The sequence below is a fragment of the Ischnura elegans genome, chromosome 5, assembly GCF_921293095.1.
Source record: "Ischnura elegans chromosome 5, ioIscEleg1.1, whole genome shotgun sequence".
Taxonomy (NCBI): Eukaryota; Metazoa; Arthropoda; class Insecta; order Odonata; family Coenagrionidae; genus Ischnura; species Ischnura elegans.
The window spans coordinates 134,690,814-134,702,343 of record NC_060250.1 but is presented as its reverse complement, the minus strand read 5'-3'; the positions used below and the strand labels follow the sequence as shown (position 1 = coordinate 134,702,343).

The window sequence follows — 11,530 nt, the reverse complement described above, 5'->3', positions numbered from 1 at the left end:
CGACTCTCACCGGCTAGCGAAGATCGATGGGGAAGTGGCGAGACGGGTCGCGCGAGGGTCTCCGTGCCTCGGCCCCGGAATTTTGGCCATATGGGCAAAGCGACTCGAGAAATCCTTTAACCCAACGAAGCACGCAGGCCTTAGAAACGTCGGGGTTTCGCACCGCATCGTATTCGGAAGAGCAGGGCCTAGTTATTGAATGAGAAAGAGACAGATGTTTTAAGGGCCGACCCGGTTTTGACGGGCCCCCGGGCGGAAGATGTCCCGGCGATCGTGGGGGGGATCGCCTGGGAAAAGTTTGTGCGACTTTGGGAGAAATTACTTGTCTCAAGCAGACTTAGTCCCGGCAATTGGTGGGTAGTCGGCCGGGAATCTTCATATAATTCTCAGTTGTCGCGATTCGAATCATTTCCCCAACCTTAACTTTCCTGGCTTATTGGATATCTGAAAATTCATTGATAGTTATTGCAAGTTTGTTCAACCTTCGTTCCGTCTGCATCTCATCCTCTGACACATCCATACTTACGCGAACAATTTTTAAGTAGGCATTAAATGATACAATGAAGGTGTCATGCCTTCATGTTTCTCTATGACCCATTCTTGTTTTTTTCTTAAATAAAACTAGCATGCTAGCTCACTCTTGCCCATTCTCATGACGTGCTCCCACTTCTTTCCCAAATTAGGGGTGTTGCGGAAACTATGTAGAGAGATAGCTTTTGTCTCACACTGGTCGGCGCAATCATAAACACCGCACATTTTGTTGCTCATGAACTTCTCCTTCTAAGTTTTTCATCATAATGCCATTGATATTCGGCTAAACGGTATAGTGCTGGCCGGCTAACGTTTCACACGAACAAGCGTACTAATGCATCCGATCCTCCATATTCGGCCATGACACCTAATTTAGTGCTGTCACCTGGATTCCCTTCCAGATGCAATAGTCAATAAGAACAATGACGCTTTCAATAAGAACATAAAACTCGGGTATTCGCAGGTTATCGTTCCACACAAACAAACGTACTTAAGTGGGCGATCCTCCCTATTCGGCCATGACACCTAACTTAGTGCTGCCACCTGGATTTCCTTCCAGTTGCCAATAAGGTTATCTCTACCATGAATATAAAGAAATTTCAATAAATTTTGCAAAAATTGGATAGGTCATCATATTTACATGAAAGACTGACGCATTGAACTGAAGCTAATCCTTTCTCCAATGCCAAAGGTTCCATATATTTTGCATTCTAAGGATAGATATTCATCTTTACATTGAACTGAGGTATGCCTGAAGGTTATCCTCTCTCCAATAGCAAACGTTCCCACTATATTTTGCATTTTAAGGATAGATTTTCATGTTTACATTGAGAATTGAGGTATGCCTAAAAGTTATCCTCTCTCGTACAACATAAGTTCTCCGTATACTTTGCATGCGAGGGATAGATTTTCATGTTTATATTGAGAACTGAGGTATGCCTGAAGGTTATCTTATCTCCAGTAACAAAAGTTCTCAGTATATATTGCATTCTAAGGATATATTTTTATATTTTCATGTTTACAATGAAAACTGAGGTATGCCTGAAGGTAATCCTCTTTCCAATAGCCCAGATTTAAATGTTTACATGCCCGATTTTTGTGTCACCTATTTGCATTTTTTGGAATTTATCGCTATAATTAGTATTAAATTGCACTTTATTTACCTGTAATAATTTATAAATAGACAGTTTACCTATATGATCGCTTTTACTTCATTTATATCGCCTTTTACCGCTGGATTACATTGAGTAAAGACAGTTGAGGGTGTATTTAGAATAGTAGTTCGACGTTGGCCGTATTCGTCACAGTGGCGCTGGCGTCAGGTATGCCAAAAAGGTTATCCTTCCTCCGGTCTCCCTTATGTAGGGTTCTTGCGTACTATGCTGGCCATAGAGGTAACCTCTATGATGCTGGCCTCCTGCGCTCAATCGCCATATTATTAGACAGAGTCCTCTTTTTTTTCTCCGCACTCGTTGTTTACGTTGTGAAAGTTAATGTGGCCGGCTGTTGCTCGGCAAGATTTTCCGTTAATTGTAGAATAAATACGGCACAATATGTTGTAGCTCGGCTCCTAATTGCTCCATTAGCACCAAGGACGTGTTTAAAAATTTTATTTTCCCTCAAAATGCTGAGAGAAGAGCGAAATGGCTTCAAACATGCCGAAGGGACAAGTGGCACCCGACAACGTCTTCCCGCTTGCGTGAGGTAAGTTTTTCTACACATAATGGTTCCTTGAATACAATTACCTTAAATTTTAAATGGTGTTGATCCACGTATTTCAATCATTTGGTTTGAACTATGCACAAGTAGTAATTTAAAAAAATGTATTCCGGTTCAGATAATCCGGCGAGGTTCTTGACGAGTGTTTTAATGCTTCTTTGTTTTCTATTCATCAATGGAATGTGTGAAATTTTGTGATTAAAATACAATATTTAGTCTGGGTTGCTGAGATGATTGTCGTAGTGTTTACTAAGTACCTGAAAGTGTAACAATAACTTTTTAATGATGCTACTTTTGTATTCAATAAAAATATTTGTTTGTGTCAATGCCGGTATGAAGTAATCTTACGGTCATTTACAACAAATAAAGGCAATTACGTTTTTTGACTAGAATCTGCATATCCCGATACATATTAATGGATGAAACTTCGCTTTTCATTGCTTCATTTGTGTGTTGTTCATGAGAAGATTGACTATCATATTTCGAAGTAGTATGAATGCTAAATTTTAAGATGCAATTAAAATCTCGACGAGTCGCTTTTGCGACGAATCTTTTCCTTGATTCATTCCGAATTTTTTAATTCCAGTTTTGTATTAATAGGATTACATTCCTTCGGCTGGTTAAAACTGAAAAATACATCAACACCGAAATTTTGTCGTGGCCCAGGGCTGATGCTGCTGTCTGCTCCTGTGTACTTGAAATTTCAACATCTTTGGCCGAATAATTACTTGTGGTACGTATTCGAGCTTAGTAACTAATTGTAAGATTTGAAATTTTACAGTTAATTAGGTTTTTTTAAATGGTTTCAGTGATTATCAAAGAGGACGGTGCCATTCATGCCTTAAAATTTAGAGTCATTAAAAAAATATGGCTTTGGAAAACTAGGAGTTTTTCATTATTTCTTCGTACATCATTTCAATTTCAAAACTTTATTGTCAGTGTATATTTTTCATATACATTTTTCTAGGACTTATTGTTTTACTTATAGATTTCCTTGTATTAAGCCTATGTGTTTAAGTGTGCTTTTATAAATGCCATGTAAATAGTGATTGTGAAGAGTGGAAGCTTATTGTTAATGGTTAGATATAACTTATTCAAGACCTGATGTGGTGTTGTGTGAAAATATTATGGTTGTAATGATATTTTGGAGATTTCATGTGCAATTAAAACTTCTTAAGGCATTTCTTAGCGACATGTTGTGATAAACCTTGGATATTGTACTCCTAAATCCGTTTATGGTGCTTATCCTTCCTTGTAGGGGGATTTTCTGCCATTTCATTTTGCATTGATCCTATATTCTAGTTGCTGCTGCGAACGCAGGTTCCCAATTTTATGCATTGCTACTTCTGACCTGAAGATGCCAGCAGGATGGCTGGAGAAACTGTCGTCACCAATGGACAACTCAATGCGGAGGAATGCCCGGAAGCCAAGACTCTTATGATGTACACTACTTCAGTATATAATGAACTTTAAATTAATTGAAAATTTTCGAATGACAGAATATGCACAATTTGTGTGATATTTAATAATGCATACATTGTACATTAAATGATAATTTTATATGAAAGAATTTGTATAGTTCCTGTTATATTTAATGATGTACATATTGTGCATTAAATGATAATTTTAAATGAAGGAATTTTTTGTCTTCACTATATTCTTAATTTGCATTACAAATGGTTATTGGATGCATTCCTTTCTCATGGAATTCAGGATTCCCAGCATGACATTCACTTTGTCATTGGTCAGGAATTGCTAGGATTGACTACTTCATTGTCCTAACTGTAGCAGAGCGCTGTCTGCTGCTCAGGACAAGGACTCTTGGGGGAAACCCAGGAGGTGGGGGCGTGAAGCCCTCAACGGGAGAAGGGCTTTTGGCCCCGTTGTAAAAGAGAGAGAATAAAGGGTAGTTGTGTTTTGAACATCGAAGTGAGCGAACATTATTTTGAATATCCTTCTCCTGCGAACCGGCGCTACATTGGCGCAGTCGGTAGGATTGTGTTCTCGATCCTGAGATTTTGCGTGCGGTTCGGCGGCGGCAGCCATGGCGGGTATGGTGATGCCGGAGAAGTTTAGTGGTGCGGAGGAGTGGGAAGACTGGGTCTTCCAATTTGACACAGTGGCGGAAATAAATAAATGGCCTGAGGAGCAGAAGACGCTCTACCTGAGACTCTGCCTCACAGGAAACGCTCTCTCGGCGTTTCGTGATCTGCCGGAGGAAAACAGAGAGAGCTATGAAAAGGCGCGGGAGGCGTTGGGGCGGCGCTTCAACCCAAGGGAAGCGAGCGAGAAGGAAAAGGCGCGATTCGTCCAAAGGGCGCGCAACCCCGGAGAAGACATCGCCGCCTTTGCCACGGACCTCGGGCGCCTTGCTCGGCGCGCATACCCTTCCTGGCCCGAGGATGCGAGAAAGGCCGTAGTGCGCGACCGCTTCCTCGATGGGCTCGACGGGAACATTCGGGTGTGGGTGAAGCAGGCGAGACCTGCTAGCCTCGAGGAAGCAATCGGCGTTGCAATCGAGATGGAGGCAATCCATTTCGCCGAGTCATCCACCAGGGTAGTGAATGCGTTGGCGCCGGCGACGCTCGTCAGGTCACAGGATATCGGTGTGGATAGTCGAGGGTGTGGTCGCCAGGACAGAGTGGAGGCCGCGTTGACACAGAACTCAGAGACAATGAGAGAGGTGTTGCAATTTCTACGAGGGATGGTTATGTCGAGTGGTGAGGACCACGGCCCCGCTCCCGCTCCGGAGAGGCGGCGCCCTAATTCCAGTGTGAGGCGCAGAGATCGGCCGCGCTGTTGGATGTGCGGCGAGGAGGGCCATCTGAGGGCCGAATGCCCACGGCTTTCCTTCTCGGGAAACGACGGAAGGCCGAGGAGATGGTAACCTTCTCGGCCGCAGACGAAAAAGGAACCCGAGACACTACTTCACCGCTCGAGGGCGTCGGAGGACGCGGAGCAAAGGAAATTTGGACAATTTTGTCCGGGTCAGTGCCCCTGGTGCACGGATCCGTTTCGAAGATCCCCGTCGAGATACTAATAGACACGGGAGCGGCAGTGTCATTGATATCGGAAGAAATATGGAGCCGCACCGAAAATTCGGGGAAAATCATAACAGACAATGTGACACTAATAACGGCGAATGGGGAGCCATTACGGGTGCTTGGGAAGGGTGAAGTGATACTTCAGATCGGAGGGGAAGAGTTCTCTCATGATGTGCTCATCGCCCCGCGCCTATCGAAGGGATGCCTCCTGGGTGCCGATTTTCTGCTAGCACATCAGTGTGACGTGGCTTTTTCCCGGAATTGCATTCTTCTCCGCGGAAAAGCGGTGCCTTTTCTTACAAGTGAGGGAAAGTGCGAGTGGGGCTGCGCAGTGACGTTGAAGGAGAACGTTGTTCTTCCTCCTCACCACGAAGTGGTAGTGGAGTGTTGGGTGAGCTCGGACCCGGGGTTCAAAGAAAAAGTGGGGATAATCGAGCCAAACCCAAAACTTTTAGAGCGTTATGGCGTTTTCGGTGCGCGGATTTTGCATAACGTGAAGGATACCGTGAATATGCTTTTCCTGAATCCCTTGGGAGAGACAGTGACTCTATACAAAGACACGAAAGTGGGCGTATTGCACGAGTGTTGTGGAGAACAAGTGGAAACATGTCAAAAGCCCGTTTTTAGTCTGGAGAACGCGCATCTTCCCCCAGCATCTTCCCTCTTTGACTTAAACTGTGCCGATATTAGTGAAGCGGAAATAGAGGAACTCAAAACAGTGTTGAATGAGTTTTCAGATGTGTGCTCTCGAGGACCCTACGACTTAGGGCGTACAAACATTCTTAAGCACACAATAGAGACTAATGATGTGTCCCCGATTCGGCAACCTCCCAGGCGATTGCCAATCCACAGACGCGGAGAAGTGCGACGAATCGTAGAGGAAATGATGAGGGACGATATAATCGAAGAATCATCATCTCCTTGGAGTTCACCGATCGTTCTTGTGAAAAAGAAAGACGGATCGACGCGATTTTGCGTTGATTATAGGCGTCTGAATTCCGTGACTCACAAAGATGCTTATCCCCTCCCCCGCATGGACGACATTCTCGATTCGCTCGCCGGCGCAACAGCTTTCTCCACAATAGATATGGCGTCAGGATACTGGCAGTGCGAGGTCGCGGAAGTTGATCGAGAAAAGACAGCCTTTACCACTGGTGACGGTCTATATCAGTTTAAAGTGCTGCCCTTCGGATTGTGCAACGGACCCAGTACATTCCAAAGACTAATGGACCTAGTGCTCGCGGGTGCACAGTGGAGGTCTTGTTTGGTGTACTTGGATGACGTCATAATTTTCGGAAGGGATTTTAGGGAGCACGTAGAAAGGCTAACAGATGTGTTGATACGCCTAAGGAAGGCGGGACTGAAAATTAAGCCTGAGAAGTGCCAAATCATGAAACCATCTGTGAAATTTTTAGGCCATATAGTCTCCAAAAATGGTGTTGCGACGGATCCTGATAAAATTGCCGCGATCACACAATGGCGATCTCCAGCATCCCTTGAGGAGCTTAGGGCGTTCCTAGGAACTGTGTCTTACTACAGGCGGTTCATTAGAGACTTTTCACAGATATCCTGCCCCCTTCACAGGTTGACCGAAAAGCATGCCTTATTTAAATGGAGTGCAGAATGTGAAGACGCCTTTCAGACTCTTAAGCGAAAGCTAACGTGTTCACCGATTTTGGCCTTCCCGCGGATGGACTGCGAATTTACGCTCGACTGTGACGCTAGCGGGATGGGTATCGGGGCCGTACTCAGCCAGAGACAGGAAGGCGAGGAAAGGGTTGTGGCCTATTATAGTCGGACGCTCTCACGCGCCGAAAAACAATATTGTGTGACGAGGCGTGAACTTTTGGCGGTAGTCAATTCTACCCGCCATTTTCGCCAATATTTATTAGGCAAACGGTTTGTGGTGCGCACCGATCATAATTCCCTACAGTGGTTGAGATCGTTTCGAGAACCGGAAGGACAAGTTGCTCGCTGGCTTGAGCAATTGTCGGAGTATGACTTTTTAGTGGTGCATCGGCCGGGAAAGAAACATGGAAATGCCGACGGTTTATCCCGGTCTGTTTGTAAACAGTGCGCTCGGGGAGAGGGGGAGCTGATTTCAGCGGAAATCGACGCCGTCTTAGAGGCCTCCAGTGAAAGCGTGAGGGACAGGCAAAGCAAAGACCCCGTGCTGAGAAGGGTAATGGAAGCACTCGAACCAGGAATTCGGCCGTCCGAGGGAGAGAGGAGGGGTGACTGCCCGAAGGCGAAGGCTTTGTGGACACAATGGGATAGGCTAGTGTTTAAGGATGGGGCTCTCTTTCGAAGGTGGGAAGAAGAAGGAAGAGACGCCTTCCGTCTCCAGATAATAGTGCCTGCTGAGGCTAGGGACGAAATTCTTCGGGCTTTGCACGATTCGCCCGTCGGAGGCCATTTAGGGTATGAGAAAACTCTAGGTAAAGTGAGAGAGCGCTACTATTGGCCCGGATACACAAAAGACGTGGAAATTTGGTGCCGCACGTGTGAAGATTGTTCGCGTCGGAAATCCCCGCCTCACCCGCTAAGAGCACCACTGGGTCATTGCCCGACGGGAGGACCGATGGAAAGAATTTCCATGGACATTTTAGGACCACTTCCTCAAACAAAGACAGGAAATAAATATATATTGGTGGTCGCTGACGAGTTCACCAAGTGGACCGAAGCGTACGCCATGAATAATCAAGAGGCGGAAACTGTGGCGCATCATGTTAAGGGCTTCGTGTGCAGGTGGGGAGTGCCACGAGAAATCCACACTGATCAAGGACGCCAATTCGAATCCCGCCTCTTCCAAGAGATGTGTAAAGTGATTGGGGCGGTTAAAACAAGAACATCACCCTACCACCCGCAGTCGGACGGCCTAGTCGAGCGCTTCAATAGAACATTATTAGCTATGTTGAGCCAGTGGACGGAGAAGGAGGCCGAATGGGATGAGCATTTGGATTCCGTCATGCTAGCCTATCGTTCGGCCAAACACAGCAGCACAGGATTTACACCGTATTTTCTTATGTTTGGGAGGGAAGTGCGCCTCCCCATTGAGTTGGAGTGGGGGATCCCTGACGGGCAGAGGGGGGTGGCGAAAGAAGACGACTTTGTGAGACGGTTGCGAGAGAGCCTCGAGAAAGCCCATGCTCTCACACGGCAGAGGCTTGGGTCAGCCCACCTCCGGCAAAAAGAACAATACGACCGCCGGTGTCACGGTGCACCCTTTGAAGAAGGGGAAAGGGTATGGCTCCACGATCCTGCTACGGCAAGAGGGAAGTGTCGTAAATTCCATCGCCCCTGGACGGGCCCCTTCCAAATCATACGGAAATTGTCCGAGGTCACGTACCGGGTGAAGAAGGTGGATAATCCTCGCCGCCGCTTAGTGGTACACTTCAACCGACTCAAAAGGTGGGAGGAAAGACCGGGAGGAGACACGGAAAAGGAATGTCAGAATACGGACGGAGTGGAAGAAACAAAAGCTGGGCCAAGAGAGACCGAGACAGCGAGGGAAAAACCTGTCGTCCGCGGAGGGGGTGGATGGAAGTTTTTCTCCATTCCACCAACACATGAGGGCCAAGCGACTCCGGCAGCGAGAGAGGAGCCACCAGCTGAAGCGGTTATTGAGCCGACCATGCGATATCCCAGACGGGTTACAAGAGAACCACAAAGGTTTCAAGCCGGGCTCTGAGGAAGGAGTAATTCCGGGGGGGGGGGGTTGGTCTCTTTTCTTTTCGTTTCAGAGGTAAGGAGATAAAGGCGCCAACTTTCCGAGATCCGAGGACAGCGAAGGTTCCAGCTATGCCGACCGTCGCGAGGGCGCGACGCCTTTGAAAGGAGGGAGCAGTGTAGCAGAGCGCTGTCTGCTGCTCAGGACAAGGACTCTTGGGGGAAACCCAGGAGGTGGGGGCGTGAAGCCCTCAACGGGAGAAGGGCTTTTGGCCCCATTGTAAAAGAGAGAGAATAAAGGGTAGTTGTGTTTTGAACCTCGAAGTGAGCGAACGTTATTTTGAATATCCTTCTCCTGCGAACCGGCGCTACACTAACCTCCACTCTTCCCTGTGCTAGTCCTCGCTGCTTGATAACTCATCCTACGTACTTCCCTTTCTTTTATCCGTGAACTTCATAAAATGTTTTCCATTGAGAACTGTTCCATTTTCCCTTCAATCTTGCTCTTCATGCACTCAGGGTTTGTCCAATCCATTTTATTCCTCTCTGGTATCCTATATGGTCCTCCTTTTTTACTACTCTGTAAAATTTATTGTTTCTGGCTGTCCATTCTATATTCTCAATGATGTTCGATCTTCAGGTTTTGAGGGCCATCACGTTTTATCAAGGAAGATTGAGGTCCTCTGCATTTGAACTAGTACAGCTGCTACTTAGAGTAGCTATGGTAAGATGATGTGTGATCAAGTGAAATTAGAAATACAGAGCATAAGTAAGGTTTAGTCAGATTAGTAATTTTTCCATTGACTGCATTTATAAGTCAGAGAAAATTCTTCTATTAATTCCCAGAGCAGCTAATATTAGAGGAATCAGCATGTTTAAGATAATGAGGTTAGCTAATGAATACTATTGAGCAAGAAACATAATTTAGATGTATCCATACATAGGATATACAGCTACCCAGACAGCACAACCATTTGTATACAAATGGTAAATCTTTTGTACCCTTACAAATTGTACCGATTTTTGTAATACAACTGTATTACAGTTGTATTCAAACGTCTTGTATACAGACCCGCCCGGAAAACAAAAGAACGATGGAATACGTATCGTCGAACTTGCTAAAACTCACTTTCCTGATACCTCGTTATGAGAAGTGCTGAGAAGGTAGATAGAGTTCTTCTTCATATTTTCTGGTTCGCTTTATAGATTGCTTTGACCCCTCGCCGTGTTGGATTCTTTTTCTCTCGGTTTTGCCCCCTGCTTCATTTGGTTTGGACTATTCTCACGATTTTGACCCCGGCTTCGTTGTGATTTTGGACTCTTCGTTGTTGTTAAACTACGGCTGCGACAGTGAAATACTGTATTATTTCCTACCATTCTGCGATATTTAGTGAGCCTTAATAGATTCTCAGGGGCCTAAGCCTGTAACTTCGTTTTCTCCCGAGTTGGGAGAAAAGAGACTCGTGAAGCTCCAGTTTCATCTGTGCTACAAGCTCCCGTGTCAACTCTAGAACCCACGGCTGTTATTTCAGGTAAGTGCTGGCATTCAATGATTTAATCGATGCATGCATACAAATTTTAAGCTTGGAAAGTGGTTCTGCTGTAGAAATCTTAGGCATATTGATGATGCAGTTAATGTACTAGTGACGTGTTGCTGTCTCGTTTTATTCATTATTTATCGCTACGGATATAATAGTCAACCTAACATCAACACAACATAGACCAAGGGAAGCCAGCAAAAGTATAATTTTAATGAATGGAATTAGTGAGGCAAGAGAGAATTTTGGGTGTTTACTACATTTTCGTGAAAGTCAAAGGTCACCCAATCTTGTGAAGACTTGAAGAAGTGCCAATTTCATTTTTTTAAATTTTCTCCCGTATAAAACTCCTGATGCAGTTTTGTGGTACATCAGTAAATGTGATGATAGGGGAGGTTTGTTATTAAGGTATTTGGAATGCAACGAAATTTTAGGTACCTAATTTGTATTACCCCATGGAGTAATAACTTCATCTTTTGCCTTATTTCTCTGGGGAAAACCAAATACCCTAAACTGAATAGAGGAACCTATTCCTAAATTAAATGCTTCAGGAGTTTAATATAATTTTCAAGCATTTTTCCTGTATACCCCAGGGAGTAATGATAGCATTTCCTTTATCTTTACAGTTTCTGCCCGGAGGAAGGGACTTCACGAGGGCAAGTTGTTTGTCCGAGAAATATCAAAATGGTTGTACCAGAGTGCTTCAGAAAGGACAAATAATAAGTTAATGTTCAATTAATTTTATATTGCTTTGCTGTAATTATTAGCATTCTTGCATCATGTACATGTACTTTGTTTTTAACTTTTTGAATTAGAATGTAGTAGGAGTAGTCCATATCCATTCAGGCAGCCTAAGAAAAAATCTTACCTTCATACCTCGTATGTTATTGAATTTAACATACGTCGAACTTCAAGACAAAGTAAGTAGTAAGTATTTTTTGTTTTGTCCAAAAACATTTGTGGCCCGAGATACATTCCACCCAACATGGACCTGCGGGTGCTATTTTTCACTTGTGATTTTGGACAAAA

At 44.9% G+C, this 11,530-nt stretch overlaps 1 long non-coding RNA gene across 1 annotated transcript; it reads left to right on the top strand.

The window, feature by feature from the left end:
• The first annotated feature begins 1,947 nt into the window (after positions 1–1,947).
• Positions 1,948–3,622, top strand: LOC124159897. Its single transcript, XR_006865059.1, has 3 exons — positions 1,948–2,235; positions 2,837–2,983; positions 3,571–3,622. It is a non-coding gene; the product is annotated as an uncharacterized LOC124159897 (long non-coding RNA).
• The last annotated feature ends 7,908 nt before the right edge of the window (positions 3,623–11,530 follow it).